Source organism: Pezoporus wallicus, unplaced genomic scaffold (genome assembly GCF_028554395.1).
Source record: "Pezoporus wallicus isolate ANWC-B61680 ecotype Strahan unplaced genomic scaffold, APGP_CSIRO_Pwel_v1 scaffold_7392, whole genome shotgun sequence".
Classification (NCBI taxonomy): domain Eukaryota; kingdom Metazoa; phylum Chordata; class Aves; order Psittaciformes; family Psittacidae; genus Pezoporus; species Pezoporus wallicus.
In genome coordinates this window covers 2,424,123-2,447,939 of record NW_026639923.1, presented here as the reverse complement: position 1 = coordinate 2,447,939, position 23,817 = coordinate 2,424,123, and positions in this window count along the sequence as shown.

Sequence of the window (23,817 nt, the reverse complement as noted above, 5' to 3'; positions counted from 1 at the left end):
GTCCCAACCGTGGGACAACCGGCTTGTTCAACGATGCTCACCAGCGCAGTTCCATTGGTGGCAGAGATGTGCCCATCACCCTGTGTTGTTTATTGTGTTTATCAGACTGGGGGCTGCATGGAAAAGCCTAATTGTCCAGCTCTGCTCCCCTCCCCTGGGATGAGCGGGAAGCCACTAATAGCTTTGCAGAGCTGCTCAGGTATCTGATTAGCTCTAATTGCAGCTGGGAAGACAGAGGGAAGGAGTGGATAGCACTGTGGATAGAAGGAAGGGAAAGAGGGGAGGAGGAAAGGGCTGGGGAATGGAAATCCTTGGGACAGGGTTGGGCATGCACGAAGGAAAGAGAAGGGAGAAACCAACAGAGGACTGATGGATGCAAACAGAAAAAAAGGGAAAAACGAGGCAAACAAAGAACTGGATCCAGAAACAAAGGGAAGGAAGGCGAGACAAAGAGGGATGAACGCCGCCAGGCCCCACGGAGCAGACAGGGCAGGAGGGGTGGTGGAGATGAGAGCAGGTCCTGGTCAGGTCCCACCCCAGCCCTGCAGAGCCAGGATGTGCTAGGGATGGTGGGAAGCCTAGCTGCCTCATCATGGGATGACACTACCAATTTGGAGGTTGTAGAGTCATTAGTCTTCCCAGTAAATGAGGGATATTTGCAATAAAGATGAGGGCAGAGATTCACAGTGACAAATAGCATCTCTGTGTTTCTCTTTTTCCCCCCACCTTTTATTGCAATTAGCTCAGTCTGTTAATAAGCAAAGGATATTTTTAGTTAATTTCAGTTCCAGTTAATTGATCCAAAAGTGAAACCCAGCAACTGAGCTAATTGATCCATGTGTCTTATGTTGGAGCGCCGAGGTATTCTCCGGGCAGCTGCCATCGCTTAGGCTCAGTATGGGAAGGATGGAGAGCAGGGGGACAGCAGAGCCCCTACCCCAAGGATGGGGGGTGGATTCCACCACCACCAGCTTTGCTCCTTGATGCAGAATAAGCTGTGGGGTGATATCCTTTGAAAGCCTGGCATGAGAAGAATGCCGGTCCCGTGCATGTACTGCAGCAGAAATGCTCATCCAGAAAGCTGAGTGAACAGGGTGCCCTGGCTGGCCCCATCCGGCAAGATATCCAGCCTGGCATACTGTCTCTGATGGGCACAGCAGGAGATGGTATTTCAGGAGAGCCTGCTACCTGGGACGCTTTCCACCCTTGTTGTGCTTCCCAGCTCCCTGCCCAGGGATTTTAGATGTCACTTATAAAGCTGTTTCCATGAGTTTGTCTAATCCCCTTTTCCTCCTGTGGCAGCAAGTTCCCAAAGTTCACTACCTGCCGTGTCCAGAAATGTTTTCTTTTATCTATCTCAAACTTAATCTCTTACTGTTTTCAATTGAATGCCCCCGTTCTACTATTACAGGATTTGGTGAATGACTGTTCAGCTTATAAATTGCCTTCAGGATTTTGCAGCCCTCAGCCAAATATCCATAAGTCTTTTCCACCTCTGCCTGGCAGGCAGTGCCATTCCCTGCCCTTGTTTTGTGTCTGCATCTCCCCATAAGCGACTGATCCACCTTTTCCACTGGAAGACTGGATCTACTTACCTGTTGATAGACAACAGTCTCCTGTCCCTACTCTGCTGATGCTCCCCAGCTCAGGGTGCTCATAGCCATGAATAGACAACACTTAGCAGCATTCTGATTCATAGAATCATAGGATAATTTCAGTTGGAGAACACCTTTAAGATCATCCAGTCCAGCCATTAACCTGGCATTGCCAAGTCCACCACTAAACCATGTCCTTAAGCACCACATAGAATCATAGAATAGTTAGGGTTGGAAAGGACCTTGAGATCATCCAGTTCCAACCCCCTCACTATGGGCAGGAACACCTCACACTAAACCATGTCACCCAAGGCTCTGTCCAACCTGGCCTTGAACACTGCCAGGGATGGAGCATTCACAACCTCCCTGGGCAACCCATTCCAGTGCCTCACCACCCTGACAGTAAAGAACTTCCTCCTTATATCCAATCTAAACTTCCCCTGTTTAAGTTTTAACCCGTTACCCCTTGTCCTGTCACTGCAGTTCCTAATGCCCATCTGCACACCTTTTAAATACCTCCAGGGATGGTGACTCCATCACTTCCCTGGGCAGCCTGTTCCAATGCCTGACAGCCCTTCAGGTGAAGAAATGTGTCCTAATTTCCAACCTAAGCCTCCCCTGGAGCAACTTGAGGCTGTTTCCTCTCGAACATACAGTTGTGCCAAAGCATGGCATGGATGACACGTCCTACCATTGCTCCAGAGAGCTGCAACATGTCATCCCATGTGCTCTCTGAGAAGGAACAAGAAGTTTTTATGATTCCTGTTGATGATGTGAGCTGAAGTTGGGATAAAAATGGCACATAATTGAACATACTCTGATGATTTTGAATTTGGCCACTTCTTTATTGCTCCCACTTTGATTTCAATGATAGGATATACATTTTAAGACAAATAATTCATTTTCATGGGGACGTTAAGGATGTTATTTCAGTCACTGAAGGCTACCCACCACAACAATGAGAACTAGTGATAGACAAATTGCCTGTTTCTGTACCCACAATATAGCTAAGGACCTACCTAATGAAAAAGCCTATTAAAAATAAGATTGTTCAGGAAGTTCATGTTTAAATGATCTTCTGGAATAGGGCCTAATAGTGTGCCCTCTGTGCCAGGAATATGTAGCTCATCGTGATGCAGATTTTCTCTTCCCAAATTTTGAAGTGGGATGTCATGATGCGTTGTCCACATAGAAAAGTCAATAGATGCAAAGTCAGGCAAGGAGCTGAGCTGCTCCAATGTGGTTGGCTCTGAGAGCACTCTTAGGACCAAGATGCAGGTCCCAGTAGCTCCGCCGGCATGCAGATGAGGGCAATCCCTTTGTCAGAAGCAACAGGGACAGTTTGCTTTTAGGGCTTGTTAGTAAAAGCTGAAGGGAGAGGGTGCTCTTCAGTAATGCTACAGGTCACCTATGTTTTAAAATGCCAGCCCTTGATTTGTCAGCGTGTTTTCGGGTTTGGCAGGTCGCTGTGATATATAGTGCAATATGCAGGTGGAACACTTCTGAAACAGAAACGAATACTTTCCAGGGGAAAAAGGAAACAGTGGTGTCAAAACAAGCCCTAACCACTGAGGTTTTCCAGTTTCTCAAAACACAGGAGTTTGCAAACATGACTCCCATTAAAGTAAACGAGAAACGCACATATGAGTCTGTGTGCCTCGAGAAGAAAATATTCTTCACGAGTGCCTTCCTTGGTGTTGTATGATCAATCCACCATCTGTTTTTATTTATCCATGGTTTCTCAGACTACTACAACAATATTGACATTAAATACAGCTTTGCCTTATTAATTTTTTTCTCAGTCATATGTATTTTAAGTCAATTTCTTTGATTTCCCTTAGCTTGCTCTTTTAGCTGTTTGCTTGTTTTCCTGGACAGCTACTCTGTGCCTGCCCTTACATCCGTTTCCTATGCTTTCATTCCAAGTCCTTGCTTCTGTTCCAGGTAGCTACCAGAGAGTAATTTCCTGTTCCAGGTGTGGTGGATGAGCTGAATTAAGATCCCATTGACCAGACCGAACATTTTCCCAGTTCAGGCTGCAAGTCTGGGGCAGTCCTGCTTGTCCCAGGATCACCAAGGCTCCAGGAAGCTGCTCCCAGGCCCTGCAGCTATTTCAAGGTGATGGGGACAGGATACCCACATCCCAAGGAGATCATCGATCTCCCCCATGCTGGGCATAGGCAGGTATGTCACTTATTCTCAGCAGCATTTGTAAAACTCAGGACAGACAATTTTTAACTCTATTTGTACCCTTTCCTATCTTATTGCCACCCAAGATCCCAGGCCTGGCTAGGACTGCACATCTTCTGATAACTCACCTCTGGCTTATACCTGTCATTTCATGTCTCTTTCAGCTCACCTCCACATCCCCTTCCTTCCCCTCTTCACTGCCTTATTCCAGTTTCAAGCAGCACCGACCACATCAAATGGCTAAGCAATAACAGGCTCCCAGCTAAGGACCAAGTCTCCATTCAGACCTTAGCCATCCATTTTGAGAAAGGTTTTGTCCAGAAACACATATCTGAGATTTGGATATTACTCTTACTATGCCATCCCTATGAAAGAGGACAAGTCTTATTCTACCCTGTAACAAGCAATTCACAACCCTATACCCCCCAAAAGCATCATGTCCATTTTAGGGGGCATTGCCACAGAATCTGTCACTGTTTTCTGTAAGGTGTTTTCCCTGCATCTCCAGTAATCTTCCTTTTAATTTTTCTGCAGCTTCATCTTCCCCATGTCCCTCACGAGCCCATACTCGTTCCTCTTTGTGCTCCGCTCTCTGATCACTGCTTCCCCCTCTTGTCATATTCTTCACTTGTGGAGTAACAACCTGTCAGACGCATAACCTCTTTGGACCCAAAATGTTCTTTGATCTGTGTAAACTACATTTGATGCTGAAATCCTTGATATTAATATCTTTTGTTTGTGTGTCAATGTTCTCTAGAATCTAATTAAGCAATGTTTTGAGAGCATTGTATATGTTTGAACAATTTCGCAGCGCAGACAATATGAGCTATTGACCTGCAAGGATAAATGGTGCTTGCAGATTCTAGGAATTCACACATGCATGCTTCTTCTTTATGCTATTTCTCCTGAAATATGTGCATTAGGATAGAGGCCTTGCTTTGTAATAATCTCTGTAAAGCTTAATCAAGTATCTGCTCACACTCTTTACAGTAATTGCAGTTACAGCAGGGCAAAAGAGAAACGGGTTTAAGCTAAACACACCAAGCTAATAATAAAATAAAACCAAGAGCAAGTTCTACCCAAACGCTAATAACAGAGATTATTCAATCAATAGCCTCTTGTTATGAATGAATAGGCTAAATTGCCTCTGAATGATGTAAAGATTGACAAGGCAGAGGTCAGCCTAATATAACTACTTACCCTAATTTGGCTTCAGCGATTTGAAAGGCAGCATCGGACCGCAGTGGGGTCAAGCCCATCACGTGCAGGGGGTGGCTGGGTACAACAGCGATGCTGAACACGTCCTTAGAGGGTGTGCAGAGGCTCCATGAGAGACAGGGATGCTCAGGACCTGGCAGAAAACACTGTTTACCTCCACTGGATTGGACCTTGTGAGGGCTTTTAGAAGAGGGAGGGAGGAAAGAGAGAATGGCAAATTGTAGGAAGGAGAAGGCGGAGAGACGGCACGGCAGGGTGCGGAGCTGTGGTGTGCACTCACTGCTGGTCCTGCCCGCTAGAAAAGGCCTTGCAGGCAAAAAAATAGGGCTGTATACCCGAGTTTCCCCCACCTTGACATCTGTGTCTGCTCAGATGTAGCTACCAGGTTAGAGCAGTTCCCGATGCTGGGTTTGGAGCCCAGCTTTTCCCATTGCAGGTTGGAGGATGCAATATCAACACAGGGAGGTCTCAGGCTATAGAAGCTTGTTAAGAAGGTGGAAACAACATGTCAGTGATGACAGTGATACCCAGCAGGTAGGACTGGGAACACTGGGGAACGGCTCCACAGGACATCCCAATGCCGGTCTGGAAAAGAGTTAGAGATTCAGCTTGGAAAACAGGCACATTTGGAGCAGGGGGGGTAGCTCACCCCAAACCACCCACCCAACACTGCTACAGGGCACAAACCTATGCCTGGAGCCATCAATGTGTCTCTGCTTCTAGAGCAATGAGTGCAAACCTGCAGGACATGTAAAATAAAGAGTGCTCTGGCACAGGGGAGGCTTGATGGAAAGAACAGGCAGGGTTTGTCTGCCAGGAACCAAGCCCAGCATCACCCCATCCCTCACCTCTGCTCTGCCGGTCCCAAACAGCAGCAGCCCCTGGGGCTAAAGGCAAAGTCCAGATGAGGGCCACCGGCTGACGCATCCATCCTGTGGCTCCTACCAAAAACAATCAGCTTCCCACAGTTGGTTTCCTCAGCTGGGTATCAGCACAGTGTTGGGGGGTGCCTGCATCTGGGGATGCAGGGAGAAGAATGTTCTTAATGGGAGTTTGAGCTTTTCTAACACTGACCTGGTTTGCAGAATGGTTTGCATCCTGTTTCCAGTTAACTGATAATGTCCTGGTAACTTTTGCTTTGCATCATAGTTGGGGCGAAAGCAGCTCCGGGTGGGTGGATGCAGGACCACAAGGAAACTTTCCCTGTGCCTCCGCAATGGGGAAACTTCCCTGAAGTGCAATGCTTTTCCAGCATTCTGGAATCCCTGCCTGGCCTCCAGCAAGGCTGAGCTCCTCCAGAAACAGCACAGTGCCATCTGTTGGCTTCCTCACCCGCGATGGAGAGAAACCCTCGAAAGTCCTGGGAAACAGGAGAAAACTTGGGGGTGGGGGTAAACCATTATGTGCTGCTGCCTGGCCTCCTCTCTAGGTTCTGCAGGCAGAGATGATGGGTCTGGCAGCATAAACACTTTGCTTTTCCATCTGATGCTTGGCGTTGCGTGTGAGGGGGGCCGTGACGCTGCCCTCCCCATGGTTCTGTTTCTCCAGCCTTAGCGGTGACAGTGACAGCTCAGTCCCGTTGGGATGCTGGATAATTAACTACCACCACCACACACTGTGTCTCTTCCAACACACCTTCCCAGAATTCTTATCCAGGTGGAAAAGGGGGATTTTCCAGGGATATGCAGATGTTGCATGACCCTGATGGAACTGCTAATGTCCAGAAACCCTGGACAGATGGACAGCACCGGCAACACATGCCCAGGGATCATGGACCTACTCATCTGACTCCAGCACAGCAAACTGAGCAGAAATGGGCATCTCCTGCAAAGGCTTCAGTTCCATGTGCTGCTGGGTAAGGGAATGAGTGTCCTCTCCCTGCCTCACTGGTGCCAGGGCTGTCTCGCTGTGTTTTAACTGAAGTGCCTCCATCGAGGTGGAGGCTGGATTTATTGCCATGGATTGCATGCACGTCAGCTTCAGTGCTCAGGGATGATTTAGGCTGAATGGCTCCAAACAAATGCAGATTATATTACTGCTGTACAGGATTAAGGAACACGGCTCTGCTCTGAGCGCTCTTCATTGCGTTAAAGAAATACAGAGAAATGCCAAAAGAAAGCTAAAATTCCTAATTAAAAAAAAGTATTTCTTCTAATTTATTTACTTTTTTTTACCCACTTTTCTTACTGGAAGTGAACATTTGCAAGCGAACCAGGGTTGGTGGGCCACAAAAAGGCATTGAGGGATGCTGCCTGAGGCCAGGCAGGAAGCCTACGCTTCAGTCCTGATCCTGTCCTACCGCCTGTCCTGCCTTGACTTTTCCACCTGCAAATGCAGATAACACTGCTGTGCTCCTCCACTTCATGGGAGTGACCCAAGGGTACGTTAGTTAATACTTGCAAATGGACTCTGGAGATGTAAAATGCTCCATAAAGTCTAAATATTGTTATTGCTGTAAAGCAAGAAGTGAAAAGAGACAGGGATAAAGTTCAGCTTAGGAACTCTCTCATTACAGCTAAAATAGCATCTTGAACAATGTATGGATAGAAAGTTTACACCAGTTCCATAGAAGAATGCAATTATCACCTGGAGTAGTTTCATTCCCTAAATTACAGTAAGTTCACACATGTCCAGAACAGCCACATTTAGTTTGCATATAGCCTAAGCAGTGGAGAGGATGACGTTGAGGTGTCCCCACCCATATCTGTCTGCCACTGGAGCCAAGTTGGGCACCTTCCCCCCATCCCCAGCACCCAGTGTGCTTTCAGCAGCACGTCTTTGCTGCTTTCTATGCAGAAATGACATTTTTCCACTCTGCCAAGTGAGACTGGGGAGATCCCTGTGAGGTGACACTGTGTTATCCAATTAGCCAAGCTGGTGAGCTTGGCAGCACGGAGTTAAGGAGGGGTGTCCCGTGGCCACAGGGCAGACGCCAGGGAGCCAGTCAGGGGGAAATCAAAGGCTTCTAAAACTTCGTACTTCCCTTACATTAAAACTAAATGGAGGAAAGGTTTGAGCCACTCTTTCTGAGTTCAGATGTGTTTGTTTCTGTGCTCTCCCAGGGGATGAGCTGCAGCACGAGGGGGACAACCTGCACACCAGCTCCAGCTACCATGGCATGGCAAGGGCTATTTCTTTCTGGAGTTTTCTTAATAACTTTTTAAATCTAAGCAGACCCAAATTTAAAACAAAATAATTCCCTGATCTGCTCTTTCATCACTACAAAATCCTCAAATATTTCAGATATACACAAAGGAAATCAGCATCTAATGGACCAAGCTGTATGTTGAGAGTAAGGATGCTGCGTGCCAGGGTCAGTCTAAGCAAGGCAGCGGCCAAATCTGTGCCTCGGTTTCCCTTCCCACGAGATGCCCCTTAACTCCTATTGACCCATGTACAAAATTCTTTCTAAACCACACAAGAAAGGCCTTACACAAGTAGTTATTAATATTAATAACAATAATTGTTGTTACTAAGCCAACTATAAAAAACAATTTTTCAGAGGAACAAAGTGCCTTGTCTCCCAGTGATAGATTACAGCGATGCTAGAAATTACTCACAGTATGAAGCTGGTTTCCAGTCTGGTTCCTTTCAATAAATTATAGACCCAAGCCCCTGTTGCATACAGTTTACCAAAGCAAATTCAAAACAGGCAGCAAGTATACTCTCCCATCCATTTTTCTCATGATCACTTGGGGTTTGCTCCTGAGAAGCTAAATATCCCCTAGCAGTTTCCCAGCTCCTTCTGCTGGCGCTGGTGGGGATGTGGCAGAGCTGTGCAGAACGGTTTGGGTTGGAAGAGACCTTTAAATATCATCTGGTCCAGCCCCCAAAGGGGGATCCTGGTGCAGATGGGGGTCCCCATGCAAAGGGGGCATGTGCCGGCCACCCCGTTCCCATGCACCCCACGACCTTACCGGGGTTGCCGCATCTCCCCCTGCACCACCTCTTATAGTACGCTTGCATTCTCGGGTCTCATCGCCCTCGTTGATCCGCTCGATTCCTTCTAGATGGGGCTGTGGCTTCTCCCGCTTCCTCCACGCCGGCGCCACGCGAGGCTGCCCATGGGCAGGTGTAGGGCAGAGCTCAGCATATGCCGTGGGCTTGGCAGCGCTGGCTGCGGCGGCAGCTCCCGCGCGCGTCTCGCCGGGCAGCGCTCAGCTGGGACCTGGCGCTGCTCACAAACACCATCTGGCCTTGGCAGGGCTGCTGCCCGCCGAGCCGGCCCTCCCTGCGCCGGCAGCACGGACAGGGATGGTGCCAACCACGCTCGGCACGGCCGAGGTGCCGCGATGCCGCTGGGAATAGGGCTTGGAGAAGGGACTTGGGGTAAGGGGGGGTTCTTGCCTTCATCCCCCCATGAAAAGGGGAGCCTTTGGCAACCTTCAGATCTCCATGATCCCCCAGGAGCAGCAGGCGGTGGGGAGATGGCACCAGGAGGCTCCTTGGCATCACCTGGAGCCCTCCCTAGCATGGCATGCAAGACTCCAAGTCATCGCAGTGAGGTGTCACTTCCAGCACCCGTACCAGCCCAATGCAGGCAGGAGAGGAGCCACAGCCAGGAACTATTTGTGGCAGAATGAATCTCTCTGCTCAGGATGTGCCTGTCCTGGAGAGCTGCTCTGTGCCTCTGACCCATGTGGTGCAATTAGGAGAGGGGGGTATGTGTGCAACACCCCATCTCCTCCTCCACAGTAAGCACCAGCATTAAAACCCTTCCTGGATGTCTGGAGTAATGTCAAAGTGAACAGAAAAAGAAGACATCTGAAGCCTGTGTGGCGGACCAGCCAACTGTATCAGGCAGAGACTACTGCTACCACAAACACGTGCAGGATACGTCCCACTCTGGAATTTCAGGCTGAACATGAGTTGATTGGCTTGATCTTCGTGATGCCCACACATTCTGTCTGTACTTTGATTGCAGACCCCTCTCTCCCACCCACCCTCCAGGAAAGCCCTGCTCCTGCCATCGCTTGCTAAACCCTTCTCTCTGAAGACTGCCAGGAAAAGGTTTGCGTGACCCAGCATGTGCAGTGCAAACACTGAGATCAGCTCTGGCTTGGAACACCCAAACTACAGCCAGAAGCACTTCTGCACTCACTGAGATGTCCAGCGCTCCCTGCTCCCTGCCAAAGTGCGCTTGCATCTTCTCAACACATAGGCAAAGGAAAGGGGCAGAGAAAGCCTGGAAGGGGAGAAGTTCTTCACTGCCCTTCACACGCAAAGAGGGAACATTTCCATCTGCTGGCACAGCCTCTGCGAAACCTGACCATCAGGAGGGCATGCAGGAGACAAGACTCTGGAATGAGCTGGGCTTGCAAACACCCTGTCTTCCCATGGAGGAAAAGGAGTTTTCCTTCCTCACCTCAGCTACAGCATCATCAGGAGCAGTAGCTGCTGGGAGTCAGCAGGGTGATGCATGGTTTGGCTCCCAAAAGGACTCCCTCTTGCTTACTTACTCATGTGAATGGCCTTGCTTTACCAGGACATCTCTCACTCACCAGTAATGTGCCCTGTGTTTTGTCTTCTTGAAGGATACAATCATCATGGCCCTTTCTATCTTCAATAAGCAGTGACTGCCAGGAGCTCGTACCCTTCTTCGTTCAGTTTTATCCCAGCCACCCTGGCCATGGGCTCTCCTGCCCATCTAAGCCCTGCAGGAGCTGTGTTGCTCTTTCCTTACGAAGCCCTCCATGGCCATAGACCGAATTGCAACTAATATATCTGGGGCTGTCAGTGGGCATCACCTGAGTTACATCCTCCAGGCAGCAGCCACCCAGAGATCATCAAAAGATCTGGTTTCACTCGGTTTCTGCAGATGAGGTGTTTTGGGCCTAGAGATGACCGGATGGGGTTCTGATCCTCTCTGTTACATCCCCTCCTGTTCTGCTGTTGGCTGCTCCTGGTCCACGTCCTGACATTCTTCCTCCTATGGCAGCTCCTCAGAGTAACCAGCCCAAACCTGGGCTTCCTACGGCAAGCCAAGTGTTGGTGACGCTACTCCAAACCTCAGTGGTGTATCTGTGGGGATCTATGACCCTAACAAACAAAACTGTTTTCTCTTTCCCTTGCTCTTGAAGAGGTTATTGTTGGATTTCTTCCTTTCTAGATCATGATATCCAGGCTCAAGCAAAACAAAACAAGTTCTGCCAGACCCCTGTGTGCCAGACACTGAGAATCCACAACAGCAAGGCAGTGCCTGCCCTGCTGATTACTCTGTGCAGCACAGATACATGTATTCATATATCATCTTCACCACATAACTGGTTATTTTGCACACGGAGCACCTTGAAGACAGGCCAACCTCAAACTTAACTTGAAGCACTTCAGCTCACAGGGCTTTATAACAGTGTGGCTGCCCCTCTGGGGTCTGGGAGCCGGGGGAGGGATGCTGACAAAGGAGAAAGAAGAATGACAGATGCTCCCCGTGCACAGAGGCAAATAGAGATGGGATGAGGGGAGAATGGGAGCCTAAAGGGAAAGAAAATGAGCATGTGCACACACACACACAAAGACAGGCAAGACAAAGGAAAGCAGGACAAGCAAAAGGAGCAGAGCAGGAGAAAAGCATCCTATATGCTTGGCAAGAGCTGTTTGCAGCAGCATCTCGTGCTGCTTCGTGAGAACCATCCGGGACACATCTATGTCGGTGAACCAGAATCCTGACACCAGCCCCTTTGATGAATATTTATCACTCCTGGCTCTCTATCACTCCAGTTTCCACCAGATTAACCCCTATTCTTCCAACAAAACCCACCCTGACGTTGAGCCTGACACACACACACGCCATGCTGACCTGCCTTCTCCTCATTCCCCACGACCCTCGCTCCCATTCAGCTAAGGGGAGAATTTGCCCTCATCAATCAGGACCAGATTTCTCCCATGCCATGTAAATAATTTAGAGGCACAAGCATCCATGGCACTGCTTCTGTGCAGCCCAAACCCAGTGCCAGGAATCTTGGGAAAAGGGCCCAATAATATTGTACCAGTCCAAAGTAATTAAAGTGCATCATTACATATAAATTTGTAATTAAACACTTTAACGTAATCATCCCGCACAGCACGATTCCTGATGAATTAATTAAAAGAACTCCAGAAATTAATGTTTTACTTGTCACTATTGTTGTGCTAGGCTGTAGCTGTCTCCCCAACTATTCCTGAAGCATGTTGTGAAGTAATTATACAATTACTGAGGAACGGGAAGGCCCAAAGTCCCAACAGAGGAGAGACCTGGAACAAAGTGGAAGTAGCAACCACAAAAGGCAGGAGCAGAGCCAGTCTCCCCACCTTCAGCCCCAGCAGAGGGGAGGTTGCAAGAGGAGGGGAAGGATGAGGTTTCCACCAGCTCCACATCATGGATGTGCTCTCCCAGGTGGGAATGTCTTGCTCATACCCATGTGTGTGCACACATAGGGGTAACTCCTGTCCTCTCGTACTGTCTTAGGTTGGTTTCCTTCACCCCAAACAAATGCCCCTCATCCTCACACTCCGTCCTTCTTCTGCAGAAGCAGGGCAGTCACACTAACAATACCCCTCTCTGTATGTGTTTCCCTGACTCAGTTTCCCCCACTTTCCTCCTACAGCTTGGGGTTTGCTGCCCAAATGGGGGAGTACTGCCAGTACCACTCTCCATCCAACCCTCCTTCCACCCAGACGCCCAAATATCCCTCCTTTGTGCCCCACATTACACTGGGCTTCAGTTCCATTTCTCCATTCCCTACATCAAACACAGCTGAACAATTTGGTCCCCCCAAGGCCAGCCACATCCTTCCCATCTCAACAGCTCCATCAAAGTATCACCAGCAGCACGTCCCATCTCCTGATGGGACCAAGCCACAGAACATGCTTCCTGCAGTGGTGAAGGGGTTAAGGCTGGACTCATTGAATTGTTGGATGCAGTGGGCAGCGTTGGTGCCTGTCCATCCATCTGTTTGTGTGTGTGCATGCATATATCTACACACAGCGTGAGGTTTGCCTCCTGCAAAATGCTCCTGGGGCTGTGCGGCATGATGCACACGGGGTATTCCTGCAACACCAGAAAGCAAGGCAAAGGCTCTCCCGTTGTGTTTTTCCCATGAATGATATTCCCAGTACTGATTCCTACTGCTCCTTGTGCCCAGGAATACCCCTTAATATCCCAAGCACCATCTCTGGTCTCACCTGGATGAAACAAGGCTGCCACATCACAAGCCTGCTTCCAGCCTATGCCTTGGCATCATGGCAGTCATTGGCTTTGGGTTTTTAATTCCCATTATTCTCTGCCCAGCCAAATAACACGAAATACACTTTGGTTTTACAGCAGCGAGGCAGAGTGGGGAAGGTTTGGAAGAGATGACAGTGCCTTCTGGATGGAGCATGGGATGGGGACCCAGCAACTCCCCCGTGCCGGCTAAGGGACTCGTGCAGCGTGTGACTCTGTTTCCCCATCTAGAGATTATATTTAACGGGGGCTGTATTAGTTACCATTTGTACAGCTCTTTGGAAAAGGAAAGTGTTCGAGGCTTCAAATCCTGCCAGTGGGAACAGATCAACAAGATTTCGAACCCTCCTGAAAAATTAAAACTTCTGCCAATTAAGCTGCCAAACCCATGGATGTGAATCTAAAAACCTCTCGAGCTCGAGACCAAGACTGGAGCCTCCTGAGAACAGCCTCTCCTGGCTGCTCCTCGCACTCCTCCTGCTCACCCGTGTCAGAAACACACCAAGTAACTAAGCTATAAGCAGACACACACGTGAAACGTAACTAGGCTACAGGCAGAACTACAGCAGAGCTACTGCTCTGGACATATAAATGGACACCATTAATGTGCAGATAACGTTTTCTCCTTGATTGCTTGAGCTGGTATTGAGAAAACATCATAATAAAGCATTATTTCCTTTAATTTTGCAATTAGCCCTGTAATTTGTGTTGGAGCTTTGATGCCACAAGCTACTGATGAACTCTATGTATATCCATACCAGAGAATGCACTGCCTGTGCCTGGAAGATGTCTGCTGAAGGTGTGAGGTTGTGCCTTCAGGATTCAAATGCAAGACTTTATGCAACATATAGCAATTTATACACCCCAGCTGTACACCCTTTTAAGGGCAGATTTGCACCTTTTCAGGCTGAGCTGATGATCAGCAGCACCACCAAGACAAAGACCATGGCAATAACCATGGCTTGGTGAAGGGGAAGGGCACTGCCCGTTCATTTCACACACGCTTAGAGAGGGACACAGGCTACTCTGGAGTCATGAAAGCTGAAAGGAAACAATGTGGGGCAGTGGCAAAGCATCCCAACACCACAACGATGGGTGGTGAAGCAAATCATTCAATAACTGAATGTCCCCTTCCCTTCCAGGCTCACTTCCACCCTGGGATGTCCCTACACTCACAGCTCTTGGTGGCTCACCCGCAGAAAACAGACACACCGTACCCATTTGGTGTGTCTTCATCTGCTTGGGATGCAGCCCTGTCCTGGTGCCTTGGAGTGATGCTGTCAGAGACATGCAGCAGGGACACTGCTCTCCAGGTCCTGGGAAGCAGTGTTCACCTGCTTCTGCAGCGTGCTTGTCACCAGCGCGTGGATGACGGTGCTGAAGAGGCACTGGAAAGAATAAAAGCCATGCGTGTGCAAGCACAGAAAGCAAATGAGGTCTTACTCTCATGCCTGGCCCTTGGGTAGACATGGCCAAGGGAAGACACACAGATCTTTGCGTGAACTGTGAAAACAAGAAGCCACTAACCACCCTTGTGTGCGTGGAGTGGCACAGATGGATGAATACAGCAGGCACGTACCACGATATATGTGCATCCAGGCAGATGAAAGGGGCACTTGGACAGCAGTTTCTGGTGAAGCCATTGATCCCATGGGCTCAGACCTCAGTGTGTGCCCAGCACTGCCTCTATGGGGAGAGCAAAACGTGGAGGGTGGCACCAGGTACCCAGAGTTTGTCAGCTCAAACCTCTACTCTCTGACCCATGCAACCTGAACTGTGTCACTTGATGTCCCTGTGGGGCTTCCCCCTGTATGGCTGAACTAAGGCTGGGGTGCAGCCTGGGGGGGCTGCCCCATCTCCCCACCACCCCAAGCCCAGAAATGGTCCAGTTCACAGAACCAGGGGCCCCTTCTTCACCCTTTCCCAGACCCCAGTAGAACGATTTACCTTTCGGAGCAAGTCCAAGATATTAATTAAGATAAATCTACCTCAATTTTGAGATTCTCTTATCACATAATTTATCAAAATTATGTTAATTATTTCTGTAGGGCAGCAAAATTATTACCTCTTCCGTGTCTTGATTTGTATTAATATTCATAATTTAATAATTCAGCATCCAAGCCATCTGGTCTGGGGAGCCACGCTCCTTCCCCTCCCTCTGCCAGAGCCAAAACACTTCCTACCTCCTTGCTCCTGCACCCACCCAGGCAGCCCCCAATGCTCCCCAACCCAAACTGTGCCACTGGCTCCTGTTGGCACCAACATCCCCCTCCCGGTCCTGCTGAGGATGCCGTGGTGGGTCTCGACCCCTTGGGGAGGATGAGCAGCCCCTTTGCCTGCGCTGGGCTGAGCCTCTGTCCCCAGCGCTGTCTCAGCCCGGCAGGTGAGCGCAGCTGAATTGACATTTTCCACACTTTGTGATTTTTACACTGTAATTTGACATAATTAATGCCTACATTACTGCTGATAATTTAGCTAGTTAATTAAACTCGGAGGAGATAATTAAGGAGAGGCTACTGCTTGGACTGCTAATTGTTTTTGTCATTATTTTAGGGGCCCGACAGCTGCCGGCTGAGTCATCCTCCCCATCAGCTGATGGCAGTGCCATGGGTGCCATGGGCGAAGGGCTGGGGGCTGAAGGCGGCTCGACCTGCAGGGCCTGGCTGGGAGCGTGCAGATGGCAACTGGGGGCTTTGCATACGTATGGGTCTGGTGCTGCTCCGGCCGAGGGCCAATGCCCCCCGTTTGGGGCTGGAGGAGAAGTGGAGAGATGGGGAGAGAACTGAATGGTGGGCAAGGAAGCGGCATCTGAAGGAGGCTACAAGGATGCTGGGGAGGGACTTTTCATCAGGGACTGTAACAATAGGACAAGGGGTGATGGATTCAAATTTAAACAGGGGAAGTTTAGACTGGATATAAGGAGGAAGTTCTTTACTGTGAGGGTGGTGAGGCACTGGAATGGGTTGCCCAGGGAGGTTGTGAATGCTCCATCCCTGGCAGTGTTCAAGGCCGGGTTGGACACAGCCTTGGGTGCCATGGTTTAGTGTGAGGTGTCCCTGCCCATGGCACAGGGCTGATCTTAAGGTCCTTTCCAACCCTAACTGTTCTATGATTCTATGTGGGGAGGGCAGCTAGTGAGGATGCTCAGGTCATTGTTCCATGAACACCCCAGGTGCCACCAGCTTATGCTGCAAAAGGGATCCCAGCCCGCTTTGGGCTTGCATAGAAGGAGGGACACCAGCCAGACAGAGAGCAGAGCTGAGACCTGCAATTCCCTACACAGCAGTGCCAAGTGCTCCCTACACAGCAGTGCCAAGTGCTCACCCTGGCTCTGGGGAAAACCCATCTGCCCGCAAGCCCCAGGGCAGCAGGGAGTCCCTCGTCCCCATGTGGCTGCCTTCCCTCTTAACACCAATGCTCAATCCAGCCCAAGCTGCCCTGTGCAGTGCTGCTGCAGCACATGCCTTCCCCTGTTTGGGTGCTCTGGCTTCATCTTTAACAGTAGATAAATCCAAACACTGAAATAAAAAGCAGATGGGCAATGAACACATCTGGTCCCCAAAGAGAAAAGCACATCATTGGAGCCAAGTCCCTGCTCCCCACCCTGTTTCTTGTCTTGTGGAGCCCTCTGCCAGCCCTATGAGGGTGGTCCCACGCTATCCACCCTAAGCCATCCCCTGCAAGACTTCAACCAAAGCCCCAGCTCCTGTAATCCCTTTAAACTGGTGTTCAAAGCGACTTTGTGCTTGTGTCTCTTCCATGCCAGGCCACTTGTTCCTCTGTTCTGCTTGGCAAAGACCTAAAACTGGGATGGAAGCAGAGGAGTCTGTACACTGTGTCCGGTCAGGAGCACAGCACACCCTGGCCATTCCCCCTTCCTCCCTACAGTGGAAAGAAGGCAGTTTGAGGCGGAACCATCACCTTGTTCCTGCTCTGTAGTAGTTGTAGCAGCTTTGTCTGGCTTTCCCTCGCAGCAGCACCCCTGGCCCCTGATGGCCAGCATCCCTCCCCACCACGGGCAGCCCTGCCAGGCTGTTTGCTGCCGGAGATCTCTTACCCACCTCTGCCTCCTGGCGAGCTCAGTGCTCCGAGCTGGATGCTGCCTTGACATCTCAATTCGGAGATTAGGACAGAGACTGGTCACTTCCCAGCGCCTGCGAGCACCCTTCCAATAATTTGATTATTCATCTCAGCCCCACTGGGGGCAGTTGGCATCCTCCAGAACCAAACCTCTCCTGAAATGCTGTGTCAAAATCCCATAAAGCTGCTGTAAAGGTTCAACCAAGCATGGACCAAACCAGAAGCTGGTCCTCCAGAGGCTATGCGCTGGGTTGGCTAAATACTCCCTTCTAAACATCTCTACTGCTAGCAGTCAGAGACATATGAGATGTGTAACAAATTGCACAGGGGCTGCTTTCCTTCTCTCACTGTTAGGAAGAGATTTGGGGTGTTTTTTCTCGCCTCCTGCATTTCTATTTCTCACAACGCAAAAAAGAAACATGCCAAAAGGGTTTTATATTTTCACTTGGAACAACAACACTTGGACAGCCCCAAGGATAGCAATTGCAGTAATCATGAAAAAGTAATACTTTGCGCTTCTGTAGTCCCTTTCATCCAAGCATCTCACAGCACTTTGCAATCTTGGCCCTGATCCTTCAGGAGCATGGGCACATGGATCATCCTATACAGGAATTTATTTCACTAGGTTCAGCAAATCAGGACCATGGGGCTCTGTGGGGGCTCTGGAGCTGTTCACCTCCAAGCTCACTAAGTCAGATGCTCCATCAGCACTCGCAAGTGCATCCTGAGGTATTGGTTGATATTTAAGTCTGAGCTCCTGGAGCCAGGGGATTATGTTCCCATTTTTCAGACCTCCCTAGTTTGTCATCTTGGTGCAATCCCTACAACACAAACCCTAAAAGCCCCAAAATCACAAGGAAAACCAGACAACCCAAATGTACTCCCTTTTCCAGCGTGGTGCTTGTTCGCAGGCTCGTCTCTCTTTGGGGCTGTGCTTCAGGATTTCTGTATTTATTTTCACCAGAAAGAGACCAATTCCTGCACTCCAATACTCATAAAAGAATAAACCCAGCTGATCTCAAACTGCTCAGGGAAAACTACAGCAAGGAGAGCAATTTGCCAGAATCTGCAGCAGCGAAAAGAATAAACCTCAAATGCCCTTGTTCCCAGTGCCTCTCCCTGCCAGAAAGACAACCACGGTCCAAACACTTGATGGTTTGGTTGGGAGTTTCTGCTGTCATGGTTTTCTAACTTGAATTCAAGTTTTATTCCTATATCCAGTGCTCAAAGCCCCACCAGAAACATGAGGCCAAGAGCCCTCACGGGCAGCATCCCTCCTTCATCCACTCATGTCCCAGCACCGAAGGGAAGCCAACGTTCAAGACACAGCTCAAGCCACAGCCTCTTGCAAGGCTCCTGGGAGTCATCCCACCTCAAATGGGGACCTTGAATGTTTCCCCTTTGGCCTTGGGCTTGACACCTCATGGAAGACTTGCCATTGCTAACGGGTCCTTCTGCTGCAGTGAGGCAGTGGAAGACAGTGTGCACCCCTCACCCTGCGAGGCTACTGCTACCAGAGTGGTTTTCTTTAAGCATGAAGAACTGGCCCCTTCTCCATACCCCAAACCTTGCCTTGTTGGGTCACCAGATTCATCTCAAATATAGGGACGGTGTTGGTTTTACAAAGAGCCTTAGACAAGCCATTGGCAGTGCATCACCGTGACAGCTTAGCTGACCAGGAAGCATTGTCCCATGGAAGCACCAGGAAACTTCACTGGGCAACTTGAAGGTGTTTAAAGCTACCCTGGGAAGAGTAGCCCAAGGTGACCAGCTCCCAGCCAGGGCTGATGGCCACAATTCCTTCCTCTTGAGGAAGGACACGTTTGACGCACTTGGAGATCTACATCTGAGCAGTGCAGCAGCCTGTGGTTAAAACCCAGCCGAATTTCAAGCCACCCTTCAACCTCTCTTACCTCTGTGCTATCTCTCAGTGAAATGAATCTCTCCTATCTGCCCAGTCCAGCATCTTCACACCAACAGAGAGAGCCTCAGCCTTGCCTTCCCTGACACCCTTTTTCCTCCAACAAGCTCGTGCAGACACATGAGCATGGGAAGAGCGTCCTTAGCACTGGAGGGGAGCGAGACGCAAAGGAGGAGCATTAGGTGGAATGAGAGATAGCAAAAGCACGGGCATATCAGACGTCTCCAGGCAAGATAACACGATAAATAATCAATCAATCCCTAGAAAATCCTTAAGTGCTTGATGTATCCTCCTGCAAATTGAATCACTTCTGCTACCAGGAAGTTCTCTCTTGTAAATAAATGAGAGCAGAAATGGACCATATTGAAAAATAATGTTGTTAAAACCACTGATTAAGTTTTACACAAGCATATGAGAGCAAACTAAAAGGTTTTAGCTTTTTAATTTAAGAAATGAGGAATATGATATAATTTCAATTTGTGATGAGATAAGATGTTCTCGATATTGTGGCTTCAATTGGATTATATCCTAATGTACTTTTATAAAGTGTCAGGCTAGCTGCAGATTAAGGTATGTGTGTAATATTCTTTATTAACAATTTAATGGACTTGCTTTCACTCTATCCATCTTAATCAGTGTTTCCAGTCCACCTGGGAGATCTAGTTAGTGTAGAACCTGAAACTCCAACCTGATGAAAGAGGGAACTCAGTGATCCATCAGTGTCAAAACCAAGTGGGAGGCACTGATAAAAGACTGGTGTGGATCATCTTTAACCTCCTGTCATCAGCACCATCCAAAAGCTCTCCACAACTGCTCTTGGAGTCACTCAACGAGACATATGTCCTCTTCAGATCTGCATCCTTCCCCTGCCAGAATATTAAAGGGCCTTTTGGCAACAGGCAGGACTTCCCAGATCACAAAACTCAGTTGTCTGATCTTGAGGGACCTGCTCCTCTAATCCTATTTTACAGTCAAACGCCAGTGCAAGAGCAGCCTGGTTGCGTGGTCTCTCCAGCACTCATCCATAGCCTCTGCTCTGGCACTTAGACACTTCTGTCTCATTTCCCTCTGAAATTTATTCATGACTAGTTTGTATCTGCACGTCCTGGTATCATCATTGGCCTTTAGCTTAACTAGCTCCTCTGCCTCCCTTGTGTTTATCTGCCTGGGCAATCACATCTCCTCTCAGCCTTCATTGTGCTAGGCTAAATAAGCCATGCTTGTTTCAGTCACCTCTCATGAAGGGGTTTCCCAACACCTTCCCCACTCTGGGGACCTGTCTCTGCATCTTTTCCACTTTTCCAGACTGTACACAGCAAAGTCCCACCACTTATCTAGTGCAAACAGTTTTCCATCTCTCCTGGAAAAGCCATCTCTCCAGATCGCTCCAAGCACCTCTTTATTTAACCAGCAGGTCCTCCTGGCTGGTTCCTATTCTCCAAGCACCCACCTTTAGACACCCCAGGAGGGGTAAATCCTCCACCCCAATCAAGGCCCTTCATGCTGCAGGTCTTGGTGAGAAATTGCCATTTCACACACATCTAAACCCACCACAGGGTGACCAGGATAGCTCATGATACGCTGCATGAGCTCTCACTGCAGGCTGGTACCCGCCACCCCTTCCCTGCCGCTCGGACTGCCGTGTGCATGCACAAACAGTGACTTGGTGCCAGAAACCAGGAACAGCCTCATAAATAATGGCCAATCAGGGAAATAATAATAAGAACTGTATATACATCTCACCTCCTTTAATTTCCTTGCAATGCAGTGATTCTGCAAGGGTGGGTCGGTCGTAGCTGCAGGTGCTCTCGGACGGAGGAGGAGCACCAAAATGAAGTTGTTTGCTGCTTTTGATTCCATCCCTGGAATTATTTACAGCTGCAGGCAATATTAAACTATGTAGAGCAAGTGTCCTCATTTACATGCTAATTCATTTATACCCTCTGGATTGATTTCTCCAATTCATTTTCAGCCCACTAACTCTTCTGATATGAATTATATTATCACCTCCAGAACAGCAGCAAGGAAATGTGAAGAAGCCACCCTGGCTCTTCTGATCTCTAATTGCCCTCACTGCTCAGAGACGGCATGGCCAGCTGCAGCTTCGCCTCCCAGCTACCAGCACCCAGCTTCCATCTCCTAGAGAGAAACCAGTGCTGTGGCTCCGAGAGTGAAGCATCCCACCTCCATCTTCTAGGGAAGACCCAAGTGAATGGACCCTTGGGCTTGCTGCCTTTGGAAACCATTCCTTCCTTCTGCCCAGGAGAAGGAACCATCTCATTTCAGAGAGCAAAATCAAAGTCCATCTGTGTTCTGTAGAGGGAAGGCCCAGAGACATAAGGAAATTGAATTAATCCTCTACTTCCCAAAGGCTTTTTGGGGGCTTCTCAGCTTGTCACAGCAGCCTCACACTGTACCTGTCTGACATGACACATAGCCAGTTCTCCTTGCCTTGCTTGGGAAGGAGGTACTCATGGGTGGGAAGGACACAGTGCCCAGGGGATGGAGAAAAGCAGGGAAGTCTGTGAGTAGGTAACAGCAGCTGGAAGCAGTAGGGCTTTTCTCCCATCACTGTCACTGATGGATGAATGAGGTTTAGGTGTGCTTTTCCAGGAGGCATATGTGAACACATTGGCCTGCCCCTCTGGAAGACCTCATTGAGGTCTGCCAAGGCAACAGCAGAGAATGGAACGATCTCTACTGACTCTACTGAAGCAGAAGGGTGAGTCCCCAGGACACCAGCTGGATGTGAAGTACCAGTAGCTGAGGAATGCACCAAGAGGATGATGCTCATTCAGCTGGACAAACCATTTGAGTCTGTCCACTCCGGTTCATGCTAGTCAAACACTTCCCTCTCCCTCCGGCCCAAAGAAACCCAACTTGTGGGATAGACACCAACACTGTGGTACATACGGATGCATCCAGATTGGATAAACACACATGGCATTTGGTGTTTTAAAGACTTCCAGCAGCATTTCTACAGCCTAACTCCTGTCTTGCTCTCATACCCATCATATTGTTTGAGCAGAATGTAGCCAGGCAGATGTCCCAGAGGGAAAAATGTCTAGGACCCCCCCCAAAATTCCCAAGCAAAATGAAAGCTATAGGGAAATTAAGGACTTTCTTGTCTGGCTGACACGGAAAGGACAGCTCTTTGTTCCTGATTTACATCATCTGAAACAATTAACTTGTGAAAGCCGAGACACTGTTCCCCTTGGCATCCACTGTTTATTATGCTTCAGACCATTTCAAATGAGCACTTGAAAAGGAGAGGGAGCCCCTCTGCCTCCTGATCACTGGAGGGAGGGAGGAAGCTGTCCTAAACAGAACAACAGCCTGTCCCTTCTCAATGCCACTTCAAAGCTCCTCGGACAGGAAAATTGATAACTGCGTCAAGTACAGTGTCTCTAAACTCCATTTAGTGCTGAAAACTGGGCTATTGAATTCATATAATTCTTTGATCAAGACCAGTTAATTAAGTTATTCCCTTGATATGACTCTTATCACTTTAGTGCCAGACCTACACCACACTTACGGAATTCACACACTGGCTTTGATATGCATCGTATAAGCTTCCCAGACCACAGTCACTGGGTTTCCGTAGATTTGCTGCTACCTTCCCAGTTTCACCAGTAGGATGGGCTATAGGTCAGCTATTAAAAGGCAGGCTGTGCAGCCCAGAAGGCTCCTGGACAAACTGTAACAGGGGAAGCTACGTATGGAGTAAAACTAGACCAGTGATTTCTTCCAGACCTTGTAATTTCCAGTCACAAGCTCTTGGTGCCTCCCCAACTCCTTTTTGAAGTACATCCAGAAATAGTGATAAAATTCACGCAGCTAAGTATTTATTTTATCCTCACCACAAGACAACTGAACTTGATCCATCCTTTTGCCATTCCATTGCAACATCACACTTACGGTAAGGAAAGATGGTGAAACTGAGTGTGAATTCTGAAATACAGCACACCTTTCACTGCATTAGGTCACAGGCATCTCTCTTTAAGAAGCTTTGCCCTGATTTCTCCTAAGCATGCCCCTCCCATAATCCCTAGATCATCTTCTGCCCTGGCCACCCCTCACAGAGCTATTCCACAGTGTCTCTTTGCCACAGTGAATGGTTTCTCTATCCCGCACCATTCCTTCCCACCCAGAACCTCCTGACCCTTCATCTTCACAGCCCTCCTCCAGCAGCCCTCTGCTTCTGACCAACAATCCAGGGCCCCTTTCAGCAAATCATCATCTTCCACCTCCTCCTCCACACTTCTGCTTTGCACAGGAGAGTGACAAGCTCCAATTTAGGTCTCCACAGTTTTTCCTGGGCTTATCCCCTTAAACCGGATTAGCTAACGTCTTAATGCCAGTGACACCAGTCACAGCTCACCATCTGATCCTGCCGGTCAGGATTTGCTGCATCTGTGCACTTTCCCTTGCTAAACTAGATCCTGTGATCTTTCCTTCCACATCCTCCAGCTGCCCATCACTACCGTGCCACCGTGGCCCGCTAGTTATGCTCTTCATATCTAGGAGATGCCCAGATCTCCTCCTTTCCTCACCCAACACCTCCAGGGTTGGAAGTCTTTGCTGACAGCCTTTGTGCTTTCCCTGTTTGTGTT